We start from the raw sequence: 24,410 nt of genomic DNA, 5'->3' as shown, positions 1-24,410 counted from the left end.
ACAAATCAACATAGTAAAGATCATATATGATAAATCAACAGACAACATCATACTCAATGGAAAAATATTAAAAGCAATTCCCTTAAGGTCTGGAACAAGATGGGGGTTTACCCTTTTACCACTCTTATCTAACAAAGTACTGGAATTTCTAGCCACAGCAATAAGATAAGAAGAAATAAAAGGCATCCAAATTGGAATAGAGGAAGTAAAACTGTCATTTGCTGATGACATGATACTATATATAGAAAAAATCTGAGCCAAAAAACTACTAGGCTAGATAAAAGAAATCAGCAAAGTGGCAGGATATAAATTTTTTTAAAGATTTCATTTATTTATTTTAGAGAGGACAGAGAGAGACAGAGAGAGAGAAAGGGGGGGGGGGGAGGATCAGGAAGAATCAACTCCCATATGTGCCTTGATCAGGCAAGCCCAGGGTTTTGAACTGTTGACCTCAGCATTCTAGGTCAATGCTTTATCCACTGTACCACAACAGGTCAGACAAAAAATTAATATTTAGAAATCAATGGCATTTTTATATACCAATAATGAACTGTCAGAAAGAGAAATTAAGGAAACAATCCTATTCACTATTGGAACAACAGCAACAAAAATAGTACTGAGGAATAAATTTAACCAAGGAGGTAACAGACATGTACTTGGAAAATTATAAGACATTGAAAAAAGTAATTGAGGAAGATACAAACAAGTGGAAGCATATACCGTGTTCACGGATAGGAAGACTTAACATCATTAAAATGTCCATATTACTCAAAACAATCTAGATTCGATGCAATTCATATTAAAAGACCAATGGCATATTTTACATATCTAGAACAAACATTCCAAAAATTTAATGGAACCAAAAAAAGAACCGAAATAGCCTCAGCAATCTTGAAAATGAAGAACAAAGTGAGAGGTATTCCTGATATCAAGCTATAAAGTCCATTATAATCAAAACAGTCTGGTATTTCTCCTCCGAGGAAGAAAGAAGGGCATATTTACCGAGTGTGGAATAACAAAAGCTTTATTCAGAGCGCATCTTGGGCAGAGCTCTCTGGTCCATGAGATGAGCCAAAGAAATCACATCTAGGAAACCACGCGGGGGAAATTTAAAGAGTCGTTAGGGTGGTCGAGGTAATATGACGTGGCGAAATTTCATTGGCTGACAGACAGTTGCTCTTTTCCAAAGGACTCCTGGGAAGTTTCTTTTGGCACGCGCGGGTGTGGGTGGTTCTAGCCAAAGTTCCTTGGTCTGGTTCCTCACGTGACCTTCCCTCATTGCCCACTGACCTTACAGTACTGGCATAAGAACATGCATACTTATCAATGAAACAGAACAGAGAATCCAGAAATAAACCCATGTGTTTATGGTCAATTAATATTTGACAAAGGAGGCAAGAGTATAAGTGAAGTAAAGACAGTCTCTTCAATAAATTGTGATGGGAAAACTGGACAGTTACATGTAAAAAAATTGAACTAGACCAACACAACTTACACCATTCAAAGTAAACTCAAAATGGATAAAAAACTTAAATGTATACAAGTCTTAAAACCATAAAAATCCTAAAAGGAAACATAGGCAGTAGACTCTCAGACATCTTTGGAAGCAATATTTTTGCCAATATATCTCCTTGAGCAAGTGAAATAAAGAACAAATTGGACTATACCACACTAAAAAGTTTTTGCATAACAAAAGACATTAACAAAAAGAAAACCCACTCAACTGGAGGACTTATTTGCTGATATGTCTGATAAAGGGTTAATAACCAAAATTTATAAAGAATTTCTAAAACTCAACACCAGGAAGGTAAACAAGCCAGTTTAAAAATGGGCAAAGAACCTGAATAGACACTTCTCCAAAAAGGACATACAGATGGCCAATAGGCATATGAAGAAAGGCCCAAAGTAACTAATCATTAGAGAAATGCAAATTAAGACCACTATGAGATGTCACCTCACACCTGCCAGAATGGCTTTCATGAACAGATTAACAAACTAGAAGTACTAACAAGGGTGTGGAGAAAGGAGAACATTCCTGCACTGCTGGTGGGAATGAAGACTTGTGCAGCCACTGTGGAAAACAGGATAGTGTTTCCTCAAAAAATTAAAATGTAACTGCCTTATGACCCAGGTATCCCACTTCTGGGAATATAGCCTAAGAATCTCAAAACACTAATTCAAAAGAAAATATGCACTCCCTTGTTCACTGCAACATTGTTTACTATAGCCAAGATCTGGTAACAGCCCAAGTGTCCGACTGGACAAATGAATAAAAAAGCTGTGGTACATTTACACAATAAAATGCTATGCAGACATAAAAAATAAGGAAATCTTACATTTTGCAAAGGCGTAGATGGACCTGGCATAGATTATTATGGTAGTGAAATAAGTCAGTGTTAGTCAAATAAGTTTGTAAATATGATATATATGTTTGCTTGCTTATAGTTTGTATTGGGTGTAGGGGACAGGCTGTAAGCAGGCAGGGTCCTTATAGCCTAAGACTTAGTTTTAAGACTAAGCTTTTCCCCACACCCTTGACTGTTGCATGATAGAGGGTGGTGCACTCTTATGAGGAATCCCATTTATGCCTCAGATAAGAGACTTCCTTGTTTGTATATTGGATTAAGGATTTTGATTTCTACACTATAAAATGGGGCAGAGGAACCCATGCAGGAGGAGAGCAGAGAAAGGTCACATGGAGGAGAGGAGAAGCAGCCAAGATGGCGGAGTGCTGAAGGAGAAGCCAGTTTGTGCAGAGTTTGTGCAGAGAGAAGGAGATGGGGAACAGAGGTGAATAAAGCTGGTGAGGTAGATACCTTTTATTCTAGGAAACTTGGATAAGTCAGTGGCTTTGGGAGTCCTGAATGGAAAGGGAAGTGTTTTCCCACTGTGTGTATTTCTTCCCTGCTGGGTTCAAGCTAGGATTAAAGGGAATGGCCCACCAGTTCTTGGCTCCGTTGTTTCATTACCGTCTGTCCGAATCAAATGCAAACCTGCATGGGCCAGGTGGCTGTGATGGTGGCCATGGCTACTGGCTTTATAGCCAGGCAGAGAAAGACACATACCATATGATCTCATTTATATGTGAAATCTAATGAACACAATAAACTGAAACAAAACAGCAACAGAGGCAGGGTCACAGGTATTAGAGACCTCTTTATGGAGGTAATTTATGAACATTTTAGAGAATTCATTTTTTTTTTTTTTTTTTTTTTTTTTACAGGGACAGAGAGAGAGTCAGAGAGAGGGATAGATAGGGACAGACAGACAGGAATGGAGAGAGATGAGAAGCATCAATCATCAGTTTTTCCTTGCAACACCTTAGTTGTTCATTGATTGCTTTCTCATATGTGCCTTGACCGGGGGCCTTAACTCCTTGCTGGAGCCAGCAACCTTGGGTCCAAGCTGGTAAGCTTTTTGCTCAAGCCAGATGAGCCTGCGCTCAAGCTGGCAACCTCGGGGTCTTGAACCTGGGTCCTTCTGCATCCCAGTCCAATGCTCTATCCACTGCGCCACTGCCTGGTCAGGCCACAGGGAACAGATGGACAGTTGTCAGAGGGAAGGGAAAACAGGACTTGATCAAAGGTGAAGAGATGAGACAAATTGCATATATATATAGTGGTAAGGTACCTAAAAGCTGCAAAATTAATATTAATATTTTAAAGAAAATAATCAGGTTTCTTGTCCCCTCTTTTCTGTAGAGAATAAAGGGAAAGAAATGTGAAAGTTTCCTAGCTTGCAGAAACATACTGTGTAGGAAACTCCCTTCTACTAGGAAGCTTAAAGGGCATTTTATTAATTTGGGCTAGGCTTACAGAGAGATTTTGTAAAAGTGATTTTTGATAGATACGTGAATTCCAAACTGCCCTCTTGCTGTTCCGCTTATCTGTCAGACCTCACCCTTACTGGACTATTGACCCTGAGACAGAGGAATTCCAAAAGCTGACAAGCCGCCCCAAGGAGGGGCTCCGGACATACCAGGATTTTTCTTTTTTTTTTTTTTTTTTTTTTCATTTTTCTGAAGCTGGAAACAGGGAGAGACAGTCAGACAGACTCCCGCATGCGCCCGACCGGGATCCACCCGGCATGCCCACCATGGGGCGACGCTCTGCCCACCAGGGGGCGATGCTCTGCCCATCCTGGGCGTCGCCATATTGCGACCAGAGCCACTCTAGCGCCTGGGGCAGAGGCCACAGAGCCATCCCCAGCGCCCGGGCCATCTTTTGCTCCAATGGAGCCTTGGCTGCGGGAGGGGAAGAGAGAGACAGAGAGGAAAGCGCGGCGGAGGGGTGGAGAAGCAAATGGGCGCTTCTCCTATGTGCCCTGGCTGGGAATCGAACCCGGGTCCTCCGCACGCTAGGCCGACGCTCTACCGCTGAGCCAACCGGCCAGGGCCATACCAGGACTTTTGATTCAACACCCACATGCTCGAAGCCCCCCAAGGAGGAGCATTCCGGACATACCAGGACTTTTGCCTCAGTATCCCCTCAGGCTCTCCCAAACACTATATAACTCGCCCCTAGTCTGTAACTGGTGCTCTTCTCCCCCAGGAGGAGTGCACAGCAGGGTTCCTTTCTTCCTTTCAATAAAGCCTGTTACTCTGGTCTTTCGGACTCCCATGGATTCCAATAATTTTTATACTTGTGTGATTTATAACAAATCAGGATGGCTGATAGCATCGTATAGTAAATGAAGAGGGGAAGGAGATTTAAATTCCCTCCCTTCCCCATACCTATAAGGACGCAGGTAAATAGCTAGCCAGGTACAGGAAGAGAGAGATTGAGAAAACCTTCTATTTTGATGAGCCATTTGCAGGCATTTATCCCCTGGAGCCATGGAAACTACCCCTCCCCTCCTGAAAGCGTGTAATTAATGTATACATCTCTAAACAAAGGAATGGCAAATGAACACTAGAAAATTTAGGAATATCTTTTAATATGTGGAACAACATTTTTTTTTTTTCTGAAGCTGGAAACAGGGAGAGACAGTCAGACAGACTCCCGCATGCACCCGACCAGGATCCATCCAGCACGCCCACCAGGGGCAACGCTCTGCCCACCAGGGGGCGTTGCTCTGCCCATCCTGGGCGTCACCATGTTGCGACCAGAGCCACTCTAGCGCCTGAGGCAGAGGCCAAGGAGCCATCCCCAGCGCCCGGGCCATCTTTGCTCCAATGGAGCCTTGGCTGCGGGAGGGGAAGAGAGAGACAGAGAGGAAAGCGCAGTGGAGGGGTGGAGAAGCAAATGGGCGCTTCTCCTGTGTGCCCTGGCCGGGAATAGAACCCGGGTCCTCCGCACGCTAGGCCGACGCTCTACCGCTGAGCCAACCGGCCAGGGCTGGAACAACATTTTTGCTATTGTGTTATCTTGTAAGTTTTGATATATAGGAATATTTTTATAAATTCTATAGACAAATGTTATAAGCTTGATAATGAATTGTGTCCCATCCTTGTCCTCCTTTTCCCACCAACTTGTGTGTGTGTATGTGAGCAAAGGTATATAACCTGCTGCAAGGGCTGTGCCTGGTGCGCACAATTTGGGTCTGCAATGCCCTGTGTTAGTCATATGTGGTCGGCATATTAAATAAGTCTCCTCCTTTAATAAAACCCTTCAAAATTCATCTGGACTTGGTGTCTCTATATAAACTCGCGGGATTCAGATATGGGTACTTTACAACAATATAACACATAGATACAGCAAGAAGGTAGCAGTTCATAGAGTGAAAAAGAAGACGGAGGTAGGGGAGGGTGGCAAAGGGGTAATACAGGGGTGGAGACTTTGCATATGGAAAGGTGGGCATAATGCGGTGTGTACAGGGCATCATATTGAGTGGGGCACTTACTTAAACCATGTCAACATGATAAAAATTAAAAAACTTAAAATGAGCAATGGACACAGACAACAGTGTGGTGATCACCTGGCACAAGGAGGAGGTGTTTGAGGTGAGGGCGTATGTGGAGGGGGGTAATAGGGGTAATAAATGGGAATGGACAGAGACTCGATTTGGGGGAGGGGTGAACACACAATATGGAGTTCGATGATGTGTTATAGAATTGGGCACTTGAAACCTGTATAATTATGTTAACCAGTGTCACCCCAATAAATTCAGTTAAAAATTATTAAGAAACAAAAAGAATCAAGGAGTCAAAAAAACCCATGACCTTATAGCTTCCACCTTAAGTAACAAAAAAAGCAAGTTATACCCAAAGTAATCAGAAGAAAGGAAATAATGAAGATCATAGTAGCCTGACCAGGTGATGGCACAGTGGATAGAGCATCAGCGTGGGATGCTGAGGACCCAGGTTCAAAATCCCGATGTCGCCAGCTTGAGCTTGGAATCATAGACATTGTAAGGTATTTTCCGCTGAGGAAGAAAGAGGGACGTAGCCACAAAGTGTGGAGAAGCAAAAGCTTTATTTAGAGCGCATCCCAGGCGAGGTTCACTGGTCTGAAAGACAGGGACCAGGGAAGTCGTGCAGCCTCTCCCGCCTTGGGGCGGGGGGGGGGGGGGGGGGTAATTTATAGAGTCAATATGACGTGGCGAAATTTCATTGGCTGACAGTTGTTCTTTTTCAAAGTGCTCCTCGGCCGTTTCTTTTGGCGGGCATGGATGTGGGTGGTTCCAGCCAAAGTCCCTGGACCTGGTTCCTCATGTGACCTTCCCCCATTGCCAACCGACCTCATGTTCCAACCTTTTATGTTAGATAGGGGCGCCGCTATTCGTCTGGTTACTTCCTGCTGGTTAGGGGTGTAGTGGGGAGGGGAGGTCGAAAGGTAGTGGCTCTGAGGGGAGTCACGTATATGGGTATAGGAGCATCTGGTTGACCATGACTCAAGAAACCTTGCAGATGCGGCCCTGTAAGAATTAAAAAAAAAAGAGGAGCCAATATGAGTAATATGTGAATAATTAGAAGAGACCTAGGATAGGGGCAGTCCAGGTAAGGATGGGTGGCTGCCACCAGGAGTTAAGTGGGTTGTAGGAAGAGAGGTCCTTGCGCAGTTTCTCTTGCAGACGGTTGAGGACATTGATATTTTCCTCATTGATATAGTAACAGCAGGCCAGTCTCATTGATATAGTAACAGCATTGCTTCCTACTTTAACTTACTCTGGTGGCAGGTTTCCGGTGAGAGGGACAGGAGTAACAGGAGGATCTGCAGGACCCAACTTTTTGTTGAACTGAAAATGGGTGGGATCCCAAGCCCACGTGGTTTTTTTTTTTTTTTCTTTTCATTTTTATGAAGCTGGAAACAGGGAGAGACAGTCAGACAGACTCCCGCATGCGCCCGACCTGGATCCACCCGGCACGCCCACCAGGGGCGACGCTCTGCCCTCCGGGGCATCGCTCTGCTGCGACCAGAGCCACTCTAGCGCCTGGGGCAGAGGCCACAGAGCCATCCCCAGCGCCCGGGCCATCTTTGCTCCAATGGAGCCTTGGCTGCGGAAGGGGAAGAGAGAGACAGAGAGGAAGGCGCGGCGGAGGGGTGGAGAAGCAAATGGGCGCTTCTCCTGTGTGCCCTGGCCGGGAATCGAACCCGGGTCCTCCGCACACTAGGCCGACGCTCTACCGCTGAGCCAACCGACCAGGGCAAGCCCACGTGGTTCTGACTGCCAGCAGTCCTGCATGGGGGCAAGCTTAAGGTGAGAGACATGGTACCAAGGTGTTTGCCCTAGGAGCTTGGCTGCAGTAGTAGTAGTCAATATTACCATATGGTGTCCTGTCCACCTGGGCTGTAGGGAGCCAGGTTGGAGTTCCCTTAGAAGAACTTTGTCCCCTGGTAGGAGGGGGACTGCTGGATGAGCTTCATCTGGACCCCCTATGGGAGGAAGGGTCCAGTCTGTGTGTTCCCTGAGAATATGGCGGAGTAAGGATAGAAAGGGGAGGAATGTGGCAAGAGGAAGGGGGTTGACAGGTAAGTTGTGATTGATTAGGAATGGTCTACCGTAAACCGCTCAAAGGGCTGAGTCCAGTGGGGTTTCGCGGGGTTGCTCTGATTCTATGAGTGCGGGGTTGGGGGGGGGAGGTTTGGCCAGGAGAGTCTGGTCTTGATGGAAAGTTTGGTTAGCTGGCCCTTCAGGATGCCATTAGCCCTCTCCACCTTACCCGACGACTGAGGGTGATAGGGTATGTGGAGTTTCCAGGTAATGCTGAGAGAGGTGGCGACCTGCTGGACTATTTGGGCAGTGAAGGCCGGGCCGTTGTCTGACTAAATGGTAGTCAGCAGTCCAAACCATGGGATGATGTTTTCTTTTTTTTTTTAAATGTTATAGCTAGTATGCTTTTTAATTTGTTTTTTTTTTTATTATTTATTTATTCATTTTAGAGAGGAGAGGGAGAGACAGAGAGAGAGAGAGAGGAGAGACAGAGAGAGAGAAGGGGGGGAGGAGCTGGAAGCATCAACTCCCATATGTGCCTTGACCAGGCAAGCCCAGGGTTTTGAACCGGCGACCTCAGCATTCCAGGTCGATGCTTTATCCACTGCACCACCACAGGTCAGGCGGGATGATGTTTTCAACGAGAATGGAGGCAACGGTGTCTGCCGTCTCTTGAGAGGTGGGAAAGGCTTCTATTCACCTTAGAAAGGTATTAACAAAAGTTAAGAGATAACGGAGTTTTTGTGAGGGGGCATGTGAGTGAAGTCAATTTGCCAATTCTGGCCTGGCATGTGCCCCCTCAGTTGATGGTGGGGAAGTGGGGGTGGAGTCCCCCTGTTTTGGTGCCCTGGACAGAGGATGAAGACCACTATTTCAGGGGAGCAGGTTCCTGCATTGTTGGGGTGAGGGTTTGAGCCTCACCTTTGTTAGTTCTTAAGGCTTCTCCTGATGATCCCTCTTTGACTGGGCCTCAGTTAGATCGCCCTTGCTTTCAGGAATCTTACCCATCTTTGACTAACCATCCATCTTAGGGGCCAGAGTTATGTGATTGAGGGAGGAGCAATGTCCCTTCCAAAATGCTTAGTTTTATTCATTTATTCATTCTTAGCAGCTGATAATGCTATCTTACAATACATTTCCTTTCTAATTTTTAGAGCTGATTGCTATGTAAAGGCTAAGTTGACTGCCTTAGTATCTTCTTTGATTCTAGCTAACAGAAATTGGTGGAAAGTGTCCAAAATTTCCTTACTTGCTTGGGTGCTAGAATTTCACTTAAGCTAGGTAACCAGAAACATTTTCTTGTGGTGGTCTCGGTTGTCTTAAGTGGGCAGCGTATGTATAGTACAGATTCTAACAGTCCTGTTAAGGTTTGAGGCTTTCTGATAAAGGGAATTCTGAGCATTCTAATTCTATAGCTTACTTGGGAAAAAAGGATTTAAATTATTTCCTAAACCAAGATTTCAACATCACAGGGCTATGAAATAGCAAATAAAAAGGAGAATTAACAAAAGGCTCTTGAAATAACAAATACATTTCTAACATAGAAAATACTTTTTACACAACAAGAGATCCTTGGTACAAAAAGGAAGTCGTTGGATTTGGCAGACAGTAAAATTCTATATGCCTTTTCATTAGTACAATTTTAGTACAATTTACAATAAGAGGATTGTAAACTACTATCCTCAATGAACCACCAATTTACTGATAAAAATAAGGAATGGTAAAAATGCACTCCCTATTTCATAACTACCCAACTGGCAGAAAAGATGCTAACCCTCCTCTTGGCCCACAGTGCTTTTTACACTATTAAGTCAATATAAGGGAATCGGTCAGGGTGCCTGGGATTTCAGGTGCCAGAGGGGGAGCAGGTGCTCAGAGCTGTGAGAGGAGCCTGCTCCTTTTATTTATTTTTTCTTCCCCCCCCCACTGCTTTTTTGTGCATCCATTAGCAAAACAATGGCACCTCCCAAGCGGGAACGCAATCCAATCCGCCACCTGCAACCAACTGCCCCGTTCCGAGCATCTGCCTAATGCCATTTCCCACAACAAAAGCAGCAAACCAAAAAAGTACAAATTTCACAAATTCATCTTCCCAACAATGGGCTAAGCTAGCCCACATGAGGTTCTCAACTTCCAGGGACACAGCAACCCCGCAATTCCCTGAGAACCCTCTCTTACAATTTCCCACCATTATGGCTAAAGCAATAGGTCTCCCTGTGAACCCCATGCCTCTCACATCAGACAACAACCATGCCACACGAAGGAACTGGGGAAGGGTAGGGGAAACTTGGAGGGGACCCAACACCCACCTCGGCCCTGTCAGTCTTCAAGGTTCAGAACCTTAGAACTTCCCTTGGCTTTTGCCCTTTGGTTTTAAGCCAGAAATTTCCAATTTTTTGCATGCAAGAACTTAATTCAGGCCTAAAAACAGATATATTTAGACATTAAACAAAGACTTCACATACAATCATACAAATAGAGAAATTTAAATGAGCATGCTTTACTTATTCCAATAGAAATTATACCATTTTCCTGACAAAGAACTTACAAAACAGATCATCTACTATTTACATCTACACTTGACTTTTAGGCACACAGTTCAACAGACAAAGGAAGTGGTTCCCCGTCAGGGGCCTCTCAGGTGCTCACAGGCCACGTTCCTGGAACTTAGGCTTAGGCACAGAGATCCTCACTCACACACCAATCGCTCAGGGGTTTTATTTATTTATTTATTTATTTTTCGCTTTTTTTTTTTTTTTCTGAAGCTGGAAACAGAGAGATAGTCAGATAGACTCCCGCATGTGCCCGACCGGAATCCACCCGGCACACCCACCAGGGGCGACGCTCTGCCCACCAAGGGGCGATGCTCTGCCCACCAGGGGGCGATGCTCTGCCCCTCAGGGGGGTCGCTCTGCCGCGACCAGAGCCACTCCAGCACCTGGGGCAGAGGCCAAGGAGCCATCCCCAGCGCCCGGGCCATCTTTGCTCCAATGGAGCCTTGGCTGCGGGAGGGGAAGAGAGAGACAGAGAGGAAGGAGGGGGGGGTGGAGAAGCAAATGGGAGCTTCTCCTATGTGCCCTGGCCAGGAATCGAACCCGGGTCCCCCGCACGCCAGGCCGACGCTCTACCGCTGAGCCAACCGGCCAGGGCCCACTCAGGGGTTTTAGACAGAAACAATAAAAGCAAAGAATGAGATTTCAGAAAGCACAAAGGTGTCCCTGGAAGTCCGAGACAGGACTGATTAACTCAGTTCCTACTCAGGTCTCTTCCTGAGAGCACCACCAAATGTCCACTCAATAGTTTCAAATTGACTAATCCCAAACAGAATTTAGAAAAGTAAGAGATCTGCCTCACTTACCTCCAGAGGTCATAATTTACATTCCTCGATCTTTTTGCCGAATTGTCGAATTTGGGGACCAGAGGTGTCTGCCAAAGATTTGTCCGAACCCCAAAGGAAAACGGGAACCCTGGAACATCTCAGGTGGCACCTTTCCTTGAGATTCCAGCGGGGTCAGGCAACCCTTTGGCAAGACCAGCCGATTCAGGTGTCTCTGCCCGGTGATGCAGAATACCAGCATTCTGGACGAGTTCACAAATGTTGTAAAGTAGCGTTCCGCAGGTTTACGTAGAGACCCCAAAGCAGGATACAGAAGAAGTTTTATGAAGAGATTTGGATGGGACATGCAGTAATGGCACCGCACAAGGGGAAGGAAAAGAAGGAAAAGAAGAGAGTTCTGCAGGGGGGTCGGTGAAGGAAGAAAGATCAGGAATGGAGGGTTTAGCTGAGGTTTCTCTGGCTAAAAGGACTTGTATCATAGAGCAGGTGGCACAGAGATTAGGATGGGAGCGCAGATACCAGAAGCCCTGAATGTAAGGAATCTCTGACCATTTCCCAGTTCTCTGGCAATAGAAATCAGTGAGGGTATTAAAATCAAAAGTCCCTTCAGGAGGCCACCTGGTTCGATTATCCAGTGGTTATTGTGACCCGGCCATGGTGGAGAAGAAGATCAGTTTCTTCTTCTTTCGGGAGGAAGAGATTCTGAATAAGGCACCCCAGGGGTGGTTTTTTTTTTTTTGTTTTTTTTTTTTAAATACTTAACATTTTATTTTTATTTTATTTTTTTTATTCATTTTTTTTTAGAGAGGAGAGGGAAAGACATAGAGAGAGAGAGAGAGAGAGAGAGAGAGAGAGGAGAGACAGAGAGAGAGAAGGGGGGAGGAGCAGGAAGCATCAACTCCCATATGTGCCTTGACCAGGCAAGCCCAGGGTTTCAAACCAGCGACCTCAGCATTTCCAGGTCGAGGATCAGAAGAATGTGTTAAACCTACATGCTTTCAGGTTTAACCCAGCCCTGTAGCCTGTTTTTGTAAACAGTTTGATTGACATACCACACCCATCCTTGCTTTATCCACTGCGCCACCACAGGTCAGGCTAGGGGTGTTTTTTGAGCCAAGTTTAGATTCCTGTGCCCCCATGGTGGCCCTCAGCCTCAGAGTGATCAGAGATGAGAATTGGCGTCCTGCAACTCAAACTCTGGCGACCGGACGGTCAGGTAGAGTGGGAGTGTCCGGGATGTCTCCATGGGCACACACGCACTCGGGATGGATAGAAGGTCCCTGATGCAGCTGCGATTACGAACAGGGAGTCTCGAATGTGAAAAGAACTGAGGGGAGGCTGGAGGCAGGGGACTTACCATACTATATGCTGAAGTGGGTGGGAGGTTGGAGGTCCTGGTCTTCCTTGGAAGGGAAGGGGAGAGGAGTGGCCCCCGTGGGCTTCAAGCTCCTTCCAGGTTTTGGCACAAAAAGTAAGGTATTTTATGCTGAGGAAGAAAGAGGGACGTAGCCACCAAGTGTGGAGAAGCAAAAGCTTTATTTAGAGCGCATTCCAGGCCAGGTTCACCGGTCCACAAGACAGGGGCCAGGGAAGTCACACAGCCTTCCCCACCCTGGGGTAATTTATAGCGTCGGTATGGTTGTGGCAGGTTGATATGATGTGGTGAAATTTCATTGGCTGACAGACAGTCATTCTTTTTCAAAGTGCTCCTGGGCCGTTTCTTTTGGCGGGCATGGATGTGGGTAGTTCCAGCCAAAGTCCTCATATGACCTTCCCCCATTGCCAACCGACCTTACAGACATGACCCATGGTCACTGACTTGGCTGGATCCCCCCAGTCAAGGCACGTATGAGAAGCAATCAATGAACAAATGAGTGCCACAATTATGACTTGATGCTTGTCATCTCTCTCCTTTCCTGTCTGTCTGTCTTTCACAAAAACAAAAACAAGTCAAGGATCAGAAGAATGTGTTAAACCTACATGCTTTCAGGTTTAACCCAGCCCTGTAGCCTGTTTTTGTAAACAGTTTGATTGACATACCACACCCATCCTTGCTTTTGTGCTTTAATAGCAGCCATAAGAAACTGGCCTACAAAGTCTACAAAGCCTAAGATACAGAAAAAAGTTTGTTGATCCTTGTAAGGGATTTTTCCCCACCAAGAAGGAAGAAAGGGGCCCGAGCCATGAAGTGTGGAATAACAAAAGTCTTTATTGAGTACAGAGCACGCATCCCACCCGGTGAGGTTCCCTGGCCCCGAGGAAAGATGGAGGCCAGGGAAGTCGCAAGGAGTGACCCGTGTGAGATATTTAAAGGGTTCCTAGGGTGGTCGAGCTAATATGACGTGGTGAAATCTCACTGGCTGGCAGACGGTCGCTGTTTTCCAAAGGGCTCCAGGTAAGTTTCTTTAGGTGCGCTTGGTTGTGGGCGGTCCTAGCCAAAGTTCTCGGGCCTGACCTTTCCCATTATCCACCAACTTTACAATCTTTACAATAGAAAAGAGAAAAAAAAAGCCAAAGCTAGTTTTCTGAGAAGATTAATAAAATTGGTAAACCCCTAGTCAGGATGATCAGGAAAAAGAGAAAAGAAATTACCAAAATCAGGAATAAGAGAGGTGACATCACTACAGAATCTACAAAAAGTATAAGGCAATATTGTAAATGACACTATGTGCCAATAAATGAAATAAGATATTATGGAGCAGATGAAAATGATCAAAGCTCATTCTAGAAGAATACACTGAATAGCCCTACATCTATGAGAGAAATTAAAATTTCAGTTAACCTCTCTGAAAAAAAAACTCCAGGCCCAGAAGTTTTAAATGTGAAGTCTATTAAAAACTTAAGGAAGACATAATATCAAGTCTACAAAACTAATCCAAAAAATTGAAGAGGAGAAAGTATTTCCCCACGCATTCTATGACATGACAAGAAAACACTACAGACCAATATCCCTCATGAACACAGACACAAAAAGTGTAAACAAAAGTGTAGGCAATCAAATCTAAAGTGGGATTATGCCAGGAATACAGGGTTATTTTAACACTGGGGAAAAAAACATATTGAAGATCAACATTTCTTTCCTAAAGATTCATTCCCAGATCATTCTAACAGTATGTATATATTAAAACTATTAAACATATGTATTAAAACTATTAAATTTTAATTGATTCTAGAAATTAAGGAAGGGGGAGAAAGAGACAGAGAGAGGAGACAGAAAAGAAAGAAAGGAATATCAATATCTTTGTGCATATGCTCTGACGGGGAATTGAACCAGGAACTTCTGTTACTCAAGAAGACATTTTCATCAACTGAGCCATCCAGCCATGGCTATTATATTTCTATTTAAAATAAGAAAAGAACAAATACCAACTCATTTTACACACCATTGGTATGATTAATGTAGTTCCTTTACTGATCTGGGCAGCCTATAACTGTGCCCACTGATGGGATGCAGCAGACACGATGCTAGTCCAGTACCAGGCCTACCTTTCAGAAAGCTAACAATGCCTACTTCCATCCTCAACCCCATGGGAGAACTGAGTTGCCAGGTAAGAAGGCCAACCAGTTTGCTGGAGAGAACCACGGGGAGAGACCACACAAAAACAGGAGGTTAAGCCAACCAACCACCATCTGAATATGATTGCTCCAGAGACCCCAAGCAAGACCTGCAAAACCATGTAGCCGAGTCTAGTCAACCACAGAATTGTAAGAGCCAATGAAATGGTATGGATTAAAGCCACTGTTTGGAATGGTCTAATACAGTGGTCCCCAACCTTTTTTGGGCCACGGACCGGTTTAATGTCAGAAAATATTTTCACAGACCGGCCTTTAGGGTGGGATGAATAAATGCACAAAATAAAATTATGCAACCGGCATAAAAACTGTGGTATTTTTAAATATAATTGTCGAACTTACGAGACAAGCGTCAAGAGTGAATCTCAGATGGATGTAACAGAGGGAATCTAGTCATTTTTTAAAAATAAAACATCGTTCAGACTTAAATATAAATAAAATGGAAATAATGTAAGTTATTTATTCTTTCTCTGCAGACTGGTACCAAATGGCCCACGAACCAATACTGGTCTGCGGCCCAGGGGTTGGGGACCACTGGTGTAATAGGAACAGATAATTGACAAAGCACAGACTTTCATACACACATGCTACATTCCTCTCTTCCAAAACTTTAGAAACCAACATCACTCACAGTTGCAAAATTCCTAAATAAAATAACAGTAAATCAGACATTACAGTTCACTAAATGTTTAACACACCATGGCTGAGAAGAGTGTAGCCCAGAAAATGCAAGTAGTTTTAACAATGAAATTCTATTCATATAATTCATAACAGTAGGGAGTTAAGTAAGAAACAGTATAATAATAACTCAAGTTACAAAGGCGCACCTGGAAAAACCATATTTGTTAATTACTACTATTTTATTTTAAATTATGGTACTTAATTTATTTATTTATTTTTTAAAAATAATTTTATTTTTTTAATGGGGTGACATCAATAAATCAGGATACATATATTCAAAGATAACAAGTCCAGGTTATCTTGTCGTTCAATTATGTTGCATACCCACCACCCAAAGTCAGATTGTCCTCTGTCACCTTCTATCTTATTTTCTTTGTGCCCCTCCCCACCCCCTTTCCCTCTCCCATTCCCCCCCCCCCCCGTAACCACCACACTCTTATCAATGTCTCTTAGTTTCACTATTATGTCCCACCTACGTATGGAATAATATAGTTCCTGGTTTTTTCTGATTTACTTATTTCTCTTCGTATCATGTTATCAATATCCCACCATTTTGCTGTAAATGTTCTGATGTCATCATTTCTTATGGCTGAGTAGTATTCCATAGTGTATATGTGCCACATCTTCTTTATCCAGTCATCTATTGATGGGCTTTTTGGTTGTTTCCATGTCCTGGCCACTGTGAACAATGCTGCAATAAACATGGGGCTGCATGTGTCTTTACGTATCAATGTTTCTGAGTTTTTGGGATATATACCCAGTAGAGGGATTGCTGGGTCATAAGGTAATTCTATTTTCAGTTTTTTGAGGAACCACCATACTTTCCTCCATAATGGTTGTACTACTTTACATTCCCACCAACAGTGTATGAGTGTTCCTTTTTCTCCACAGCCTCTCCAACATTTGCTATTACCTGTCTTGCTAATAACAGCTAATCGAACAGGTGTGAGGTGGTATCTCATTGCCATTTTGATTTGCATTTCTCTAATAGCTAAAGAAGATGAGCATCTTTTCATATATCTGTTGGCCATTTGTATTTCTTCCTGGGAGAAGTGTCTATTCATATCCTCTTCCCATTTTTTTATTGGATTGTTTGTTTGTTTATTGTTGAGTTTTATGAGTTCTTTGTATATTTTGGATATTAGGCCCTTATCTGAGCTGTTGTTTGAAAATATCATTTCCCATTTAGTTGGCTTTCTGTTTATTTTGTTATCAGTTTCTCTTGCTGAGCAAAAACTTCTTAGTCTGATGTAGTCCCATTCATTAATTTTTGCCTTCACTTCTCTTGCCTGTGGAGTCAAATTCATAAAATGCTCTTTAAAACCCAGGTCCATGAGTTGAGTACCTATGTCTTCTTCTATGTACTTAATTGTTTCAGGTCTTATGTTTAGATCTTTGATCCATTTTGAGTTAATTTTTGTACAGGGGGAGAGACTGTAGTCCAGTTTCATTCTTTTGCATGTGGCTTTCCAGTTTTCCCAGCACCATTTATTGAAGAGGCTTTCTTTTCTCCATTGTGTGTTGTTGGCCCCTTTATCAAAAATTATTTGACTATATATATGTGGTTTTATTTCTGGACTTTCTATTCTGTTCCATTGGTCTGATTGTCTATTTTTCTGCCAATACCATGCTGTTTTGATTGTCGTGGCCCTATAATATAGTTTGAAGTCAGGTATTGTAATGCCCCCATCTTCATTCTTTTTCTTTAGGATTGCTTTGGCTATTCGGGGTTTTTTATAGTTCCATATAAATCTGATGATTTTTTGCTCTATTTCTTTAAAAAACGTCATTGGAAGTTTGATGGGAATTGCATTAAATTTGTATATTGCTTTGGGTAATATAGCCATCTTGATTATATTTATTCTTCCTAGCCAAGAACAAGGTATATTCTTCCATCTCATTATATCTTTTTCGATTTCCCTTAACAATGGTTTATAGTTTTCATTATATAAGTCCTTTACATTCTTTGTTATGTTTATTCCTAAGTATTTTATTTTTTTTGTTGCAATCATGAAGGGGATTATTCTTTTGAGTTCTTTCTCAGTTGTTTCATTGTTGGCATATAGAAAGGCTATTGACTTCTGTATGTTAATTTTGTATCCTGCGACCTTACTGTATTGGCTTATTGTTTCTAGTAGTCTTTTTGTGGATTCTTTGGGGTTTTCGATGTATAGGATCATATCATCTGCAAAAAGTGATACCTTTACTTCTTCTTTTCCGATATGGATGCCTTTTATTTCTTTGTCTTGTCTGATTGCTCTGGCTAGAACCTCTAGTACCACATTAAATAAGAGTGGAGAGAGTGGACAACCCTGTCTTGTTCCTGATTTAAGGGGGAAAGCCTTCAGTTTAGTGCCATTTAATATGATGTTAGCTGATGGTTTATCATATATGGCCTTTATCATGTTGAGATATTTTCCTTCTATACCCATTTTGTTGAGAGTCTTAAACATAAAATTGCGTTGTATTTTATCGAAAGCCTTTTCTGCGTCTATTGATAAGATCATGTGGTTTTTGTTCTTTGTTTTGTTGATATGGTGTATTACATTAACCGTTTTACGTATGTTGAACCATCCTTGAGATTCTGGGATGAATCCCACTTGATCATGATGTATTATTTTTTTAATATGTTGTTGTATTCGATTTGCTAGTATTTTGTTTAGTATTTTAGCATCTGTATTCATTAGAGATATTGGTCTGTAGTTTTCTTTTTTTGTGCCATCCTTGCCTGGTTTTGGTATGAGGGTTATGTTGGCCTCATAAAATGTGTTTGGAAGTATTGCTTCTTCTTCAATTTTTTGGAAGACTTTGAGTAGAATAGGAACCAAGTCTTCTTTGAATGTTTGATAAAATTCGCTTGTATAGCCGTCAGGGCCTGGACTTTTATTTTTGGGGAGGTTTTTAATGGTTTTTTCTATTTCTTCTCTACTGATAGGTCTGTTTAGGCTTTCTGCTTCTTCTTGACTCAGTCTAGGAAGGTTGTATTGTTCTAGGAATTTATCCATTTCTTCTAGGTTGTTGAATTTAGTGGCATAAAGTTTTTCATAGTATTCTACAATAATTCTTTGTATATCTACGGTGTCCGTGGTGATTTCTCCTATTTCATTTTGGATTTTGTTTATATGAGTTTTTTCTCTTTTTTCCTTGGTAAGTCTTGCCAAGGGTTTGTCAATTTTGTTGATCTTTTCAAAGAACCAGCTCCTTGTTCTAATAATTTTTTCTATAGTTTTTCTGTTCTCTAATTCATTTATTTCTGCTCTGATTTTTATTATCTTCTTTCTTCGGCTGGTTTTGGGTTGTCTTTGTTCTTTTTCTAGTTCCTTAAGGTGGGAAGTTAAGTGGTTCACTTGGGCTCTCTCTTGTTTGTTCATATATGCCTGAAGTGATATGAACTTCCCTCTTATTACTGCTTTTGCTGCATCCCATAGATTCTGATATGTCGTATTATCATTTTCATTAGTCTGTATATATCTTTTGATCTCTGCACTTATTTCTTCTTTGACCCATTCATTTTTTAAAAGTATGTTGTTTAGTTTCCACATTTTTGTGGGATTTTTTTCCTCTTTTTTGCAGTTGAATTCTAGTTTCAAGGCTTTATGATTAGAAAATATGCTTGGTACAACTTCAATTTTTCTGAATTTGCTGATGTTGTTTTTGTGGCCCAACATATGGTCAATTCTTGAGAATGATCCATGTACACTGGAGAAAAATGTATACTCAGTCACTTTGGGATGAAATGTCCTGTAGATGTCTATCATATCCAGGTGCTCTAGTGTTTTGTTTAAGGCCACTATGTCTTTGTTGATTCTCTGTTTGGATGACCGATCTAGAGCCATCAGCGGTGTATTGAGGTCTCCAAGTATGATTGTGTTTTTGTCAGTTTTTGTTTTAAGATCAATAAGTAGCTGTCTTATATATTTTGGTGCTCCTTGGTTTGGTGCATATATATTAAGAATTGTTATGTCTTCTTGATTCAGTGTCCCCTTAGCCATTATGAAATGTCCATTTTTGTCTCTGAGTACTTTTCCTGTCTTGTAGTCAGCATTATCCGATATGAGTATTGCTACACCTGCTTTTTTTTGGATGTTATTTACTTGGAGTATTGTTTTCCAGCCTTTCACTTTGAATTTGTTTTTATCCTTGTTACTTAGATGAGTTTCCTGTAGGCAGCATACAGTTGGATTTTCTTTTTTAATTCATTCTGCTACTCTGTGCCTTTTTATTGGTGAGTTTAATCCGTTTACATTTAGTGTAATTATTGATACTTGTGAGTTCCCTATTGCCATTTTATATCTTGCTTTCTGTTAGTTTTGTGTCTTGTTTGATCCTTCTCTTTCGTTTTTCTATCTTTTGTTTTTATTTGGTTGTATTCCATACATCTTTCCTCTGTTGCTATCTTTTTTATCTCATGTGCTTCTGTGGTGGTTTTTTCAATGGTAGTTACCTTTGAGTAAGGAAAAGGGTCCCTACCCTGTTCATTGTAGCGAACTATTTTGTGAGTACTTTTGCACTCCATCGTCCTTTGCTACTGTTAATCTCCATCTTCTCCCCCTCTTTCTTTTTGTTGTTGTCACAGTTTAAATTTGGTTTTATTGTGTTCTTCTTGGAGCTTTTACTTGTGGCTCTGTTTTTTTTTTTTGTTCTTTGTATCTGATTGGAGAACCCCCTTTAGTAATTCCTGGAGTGGGGGTTTTCTGATGATAAATTCCCTCATCTTTTCTGTATCTGTGAATGTTTTTATTTCTCCTTCATATTTGAAGGATAGCTTTGATGGGTATAGTATTCGTGGCTGAAAGTTCCTCTCTTTCAGGACTTTAAATATTGGGGTCCACTCTCTTCTAGCTTGTAGAGTTTCTGCTGAGAAATCTGATGATAATCTAATGGGCCTTCCTTTATATGTTGTATTCTTCTTTTCCCTGGCTGCCTTGAGAATTTTTTCTTTGCTGTTGGTTTGTGTCAATTTCATTATGATATGCCTTGGAGTAGGTTTGTTGGGGTTAAGAAAACTCGGAGTTCTGTTTGCTTCTTGAACTTGAGGCTTTAGCTCTTTCCACAGGCTTGGGAAGTTCTCATCTATTATTTGTTTGAGTATGTTCTCCATTCCATTTTCTCTCTCTTCTCCCTCTGATATACCTATTATTCTTATGGAGTCAGATAATTCTTGTAGGGCTACCTCACTTTTTAAATTTTTGAGTCTCTTTCTTCTTCTCTCTGTTGTGCTTCAAGTTGCTTGTCTTCTATTTCACTAATCCTCTCTTCTATCTGACCTGTTTTATTAGCTAAGCTTGTTACTTCGTTTTTCAGCTCGTGAATTGAGTTTTTCATCTCTGTTTGATTTGTTTTTATAGTTTCAATTTCCTTGGACATATATTCTTTGTGTTCATTGAGTTGTTTTCTGAGCTCCCTAAATTGCCTTTCTGTGTTTTCTTGTATATCTCAGAGGATTTTTAGGATTTCTATCTTGAATTCTCTGTCATTTAGCTCCAAGGTTTCCAATATATTAAATTTTTTCTCCATAGATTTTTCCTCATCTAGCTGTGTTACCTCTCTTTCTTTTGTATCCATGATATTTGATTTTCTCTTCCTTAATGGCATCTGAGGGTGGTTTTGTTGATAGTATTAATGAGATTTAATAAAGAATAAAAAGTTTAAAAAAATAATAAAAAAAATAAAAAATCAAAAAGAGTTGTTTTTTTAAAAAATTAATACTGAAATAAAGAAAAATAAAATAAAATAAAAATTTTTTAAAAAGGAAATTATTCCCCCCCTCCTTTTTTCCTCTCCTCTCCTCTCCCCTCTTTCTTGAGAAAATCTTGTGGTGAACTGTGAATTATAACAAACAATGCCTGTGATGGAGGGCCTGAATTGGGGAAAAGTAATAAAGGGGCAAAAAAAAAAAAAAAAAAAAAAAGAAAAACGAAAAAAAGAAAAAAAAAAGCATATGGACCCACAAAAAGCAAATAAGGAAAAAATTTGGGTCAAGAATAAAATGATTTGCTTTTAGGTGTTGGTTGTCTAAGAGTTATGATGAGAGGAATAAGAGGAAAATGGAAAAATGGGGGGACAAATTAAAAAATTACTATTATATTTAGTGGAAAAGAACTAGATAAAATGGAGAGCCAGGGATGGGAGCACTGCTAGTGAGTTAAAAAGGTGAAGTAAAAACCCCCCAAAATGCCACAAACATAAGTTTGAGTCCCAGATAAGATAATTTGTTTGTTATTGAGGTTTGAATGAGAGGAGATGTAAAGGAGAAAGGAAGAAACTAATATAGAGGGAGAAAAGAAAGAGAGAGAGAGAAAAAAAGAGGGAACCACTAAAAGAAGAAAAAAGAAAGGAGAGAGAGAGAGAGAGTTAAGGGTTTTGGAGTGCAACCCTCATAGAGAGAAAGGAAGAGAAGAGAAAAGATAATGGGAGATGTAACACTTATGGGTAGTGTAGTTCAAGGAGAGGAGAGAGTAAGACTGGCAGAGAGTTAATCGGCCAAATTGGAGGAGGAAAAAAAGTATCAAGAATGAAGATAAGAGAAACAAACGAACAAATATAATAAAATGGGATAGGTTATAAAGTCTGCAGATTATTCTTGATTTTGAGAGGTTATCTTCTTGCTTTTTCTTTTCTCTCCCTCTTCCTGGTCGGTGACTCTGTACCCCGGGTTCTGCCCCTTTGGCACGCTCAGGTAGAGGTTTGCAGTTGATAAGTCTCTATGGCAATGTCATGTATTGTGCTTTAGTCTCGTTGGCAGTCGAGGCTCATTAGCATTTATAGGCTCCGACAGTGAGAGAGTCCGTGTTCCTGGAGCCTTTCTCCTAGTCTTTCCTTCCTCAATTAGTAGCCTGATAATCCAGCTATGGGGTTGCTGCTGCCTCTGCCTGGATAGTAAGAGGCTCAAAGAGCTGGCAACTCCCCACTCTATTTCCACTCAGCACAGGGCTCTGGGTAAGGCTCAGTCAGTCAGAGCTGCTAGCATAATCAGGCGGGCTTTCCGCCCACTCAAAGACCTCTGGCTCTGTCTGCCACTCTGTCCGGTAACACAGGCGGGCGCCCACTTCCGGGATGCTTGGAGGAAACTCTCACTCACTGGCTGCGCGCGCAGACCAGGATATCCGGCCAGCAGTCTCACGTTCTGAGTGAAACCCCCAACCGCAGGGAAAAGTTGCAGCGTTGGAATTGAGTCTCGCTCCGTCCCCGTGCGCGGCTTTTGCAAGGCGCTGGGGCGGCCCGAGATTCCGCTTTGGCCCACACAAAGGCCCCTGACTCTGCCCCTCTGTGCGATAACACGGGCGCGCACTGCCGAGACACTCGGAGGAATCTCTCATTCACTATCTGCGCGCGCAAACCAGGATATGAGGCCGGCCGCGTTTCCCTCTGAGTGAAACCCCCACCAGCACGGAAAATCTCCACCGTTGGAATTAGTTCTCACTCCCTCCCATGCGTGGCTTTCCCAGGGCGCTGGGGCTGCCCAGAGACTCTGCCCTCAGCCCACAGAAAGGCCTCTGACCCTGCCTCTCCGTGGGGCAACACGGGCACCCACTCTCGGGGCCTAGGAAGAAATCTCTCGCCCACTAACTGCGCGCACGCCAACCAGGAGACCAGGTAAAATGGCCTCCCCGCTTGTCTTTCTTTGTTTGGGTTTGGCGCGAGTGTTAGCTTGTATTGCCCGGGTTGCCACAGGATCAGTTTTTCCTCGGCTTGGATCTCCGTGCCACAGCCTGGTTCGGCCGTTTGTGCTGCGGCCTGGATCTATTCATCCCCTTTGCCCGCCTCAGTTTCTATATTCACAGTTACCAGAGAAAGCCGCCCTGTTTAGGTTAGTGAGGAAGGCGGAGCATTTCTTACTCCCTATTTCCTTCGGGGTTTGGTTATATATTTAGCCAATTTTTCACTCGACCATACCTTTGGGTGTATTGCGAAGCATCTGGAGGCTCCAAGTATAGGTTTTTCTGTTTCTGGTTGAAGATCTTGTTGAGTTTTGGGGGAGATTTATCGGTATCGCTTCCTATCCCGCCATTACTCTGACGTCATGCCCCCACTTAATTTATTTTGAGGCTTCAAGTTGCACAGAAGGAGGCCACAGTTTTGGTATTTTCCCTGGAGAAGTATGGGATAAAAAGACTGAGAAGGGAGACTGGCTTTCCAATCAAGTCATGAAAAAGATAAGCTACCACCATTTATTTTTTAAGGTTTAAATAAAATATTAAAAAAATAAATAATTGATTTTAGAAAGAGAAAGGGGCAGGGAAGGAGCAGGAAACATCTCATATGTGCCTTGACCCGGCAATCCCGGAGTTTCAAACCAATGACCTCAGTGTTCCACGCTGATGATCCATCCACTGCACCACCACAGGACAAGCTGCCATTTATTATCAGCAGCAGTCAACATTTTTCTGAAAGTTGTAGACAACTAAATTACTGTGAAAAAAAAATGAATTTATATAAATGTTAGAATGTGGCCAAGTCATCATAATTTGCAAGTTTTGTACATGTATCAGCCAAAACTGGTTAAATAGAAAAAAGATTAAATTCATATCGGGTACAAAAACTAGAAAATAATTGGTAAACCACTAAGAAATGGTACTGTACTTTACATATGTAACCAGCTAACAGCACATGGGATGGTGGTATTTAGTAGGTGAAGGGGGAACTTTCATTTTTCTGCATGATATATTTTTTACCTTTTTTAAAAAAAACTACGCGTATTATTACCTCTAGCCACAATTCTAAATAGTCAATATAAATTGACCTGTGGTGGTGCAGCGGATGAAGCGTCAACCTGGAACGCTGAGGTCACCGGTTCAAAACCCTGGGCTTGCCTGGTCAAGGCACATATGGGAGTTGATGCTTCCTGCTCCTCCGCTTTTCTCTCTCCTCTCTCTAAAATAAATAAAATCTTTTTATTTTTTTGTATTTTTCTGAAGTTGGAAACGGGAAGGCAGTCAGACAGACT

The 24,410-nt window shown here is 42.2% G+C and overlaps 1 long non-coding RNA gene and 1 other non-coding gene across 2 annotated transcripts; both read right to left on the bottom strand.

Annotated features, from left to right (window-relative positions):
• Positions 1 to 7,511: 7,511 nt before the first annotated feature.
• TRNAT-AGU (transfer RNA threonine (anticodon AGU)) lies at positions 7,512 to 7,587 on the bottom strand. Its single transcript has one exon. It is a non-coding gene; the product is annotated as a tRNA-Thr (tRNA).
• A 919-nt stretch (positions 7,588 to 8,506) lies between these two features.
• Positions 8,507 to 12,058, bottom strand: LOC136403003 (uncharacterized). Its single transcript, XR_010751062.1, has 3 exons — positions 11,231 to 12,058; positions 10,182 to 10,293; positions 8,507 to 8,572 (listed from the first exon to the last, which is right to left on the bottom strand). It is a non-coding gene; the product is annotated as an uncharacterized lncRNA (long non-coding RNA).
• Between the last annotated feature and the right edge of the window lie 12,352 nt (positions 12,059 to 24,410).

This window comes from Saccopteryx leptura, chromosome 4, assembly GCF_036850995.1.
Source record: "Saccopteryx leptura isolate mSacLep1 chromosome 4, mSacLep1_pri_phased_curated, whole genome shotgun sequence".
NCBI lineage: Eukaryota > Metazoa > Chordata > Mammalia > Chiroptera > Emballonuridae > Saccopteryx > Saccopteryx leptura.
The sequence above is the reverse complement of the archived record's forward strand: the minus strand, read 5'-3'. Positions and strand labels throughout refer to the sequence as shown.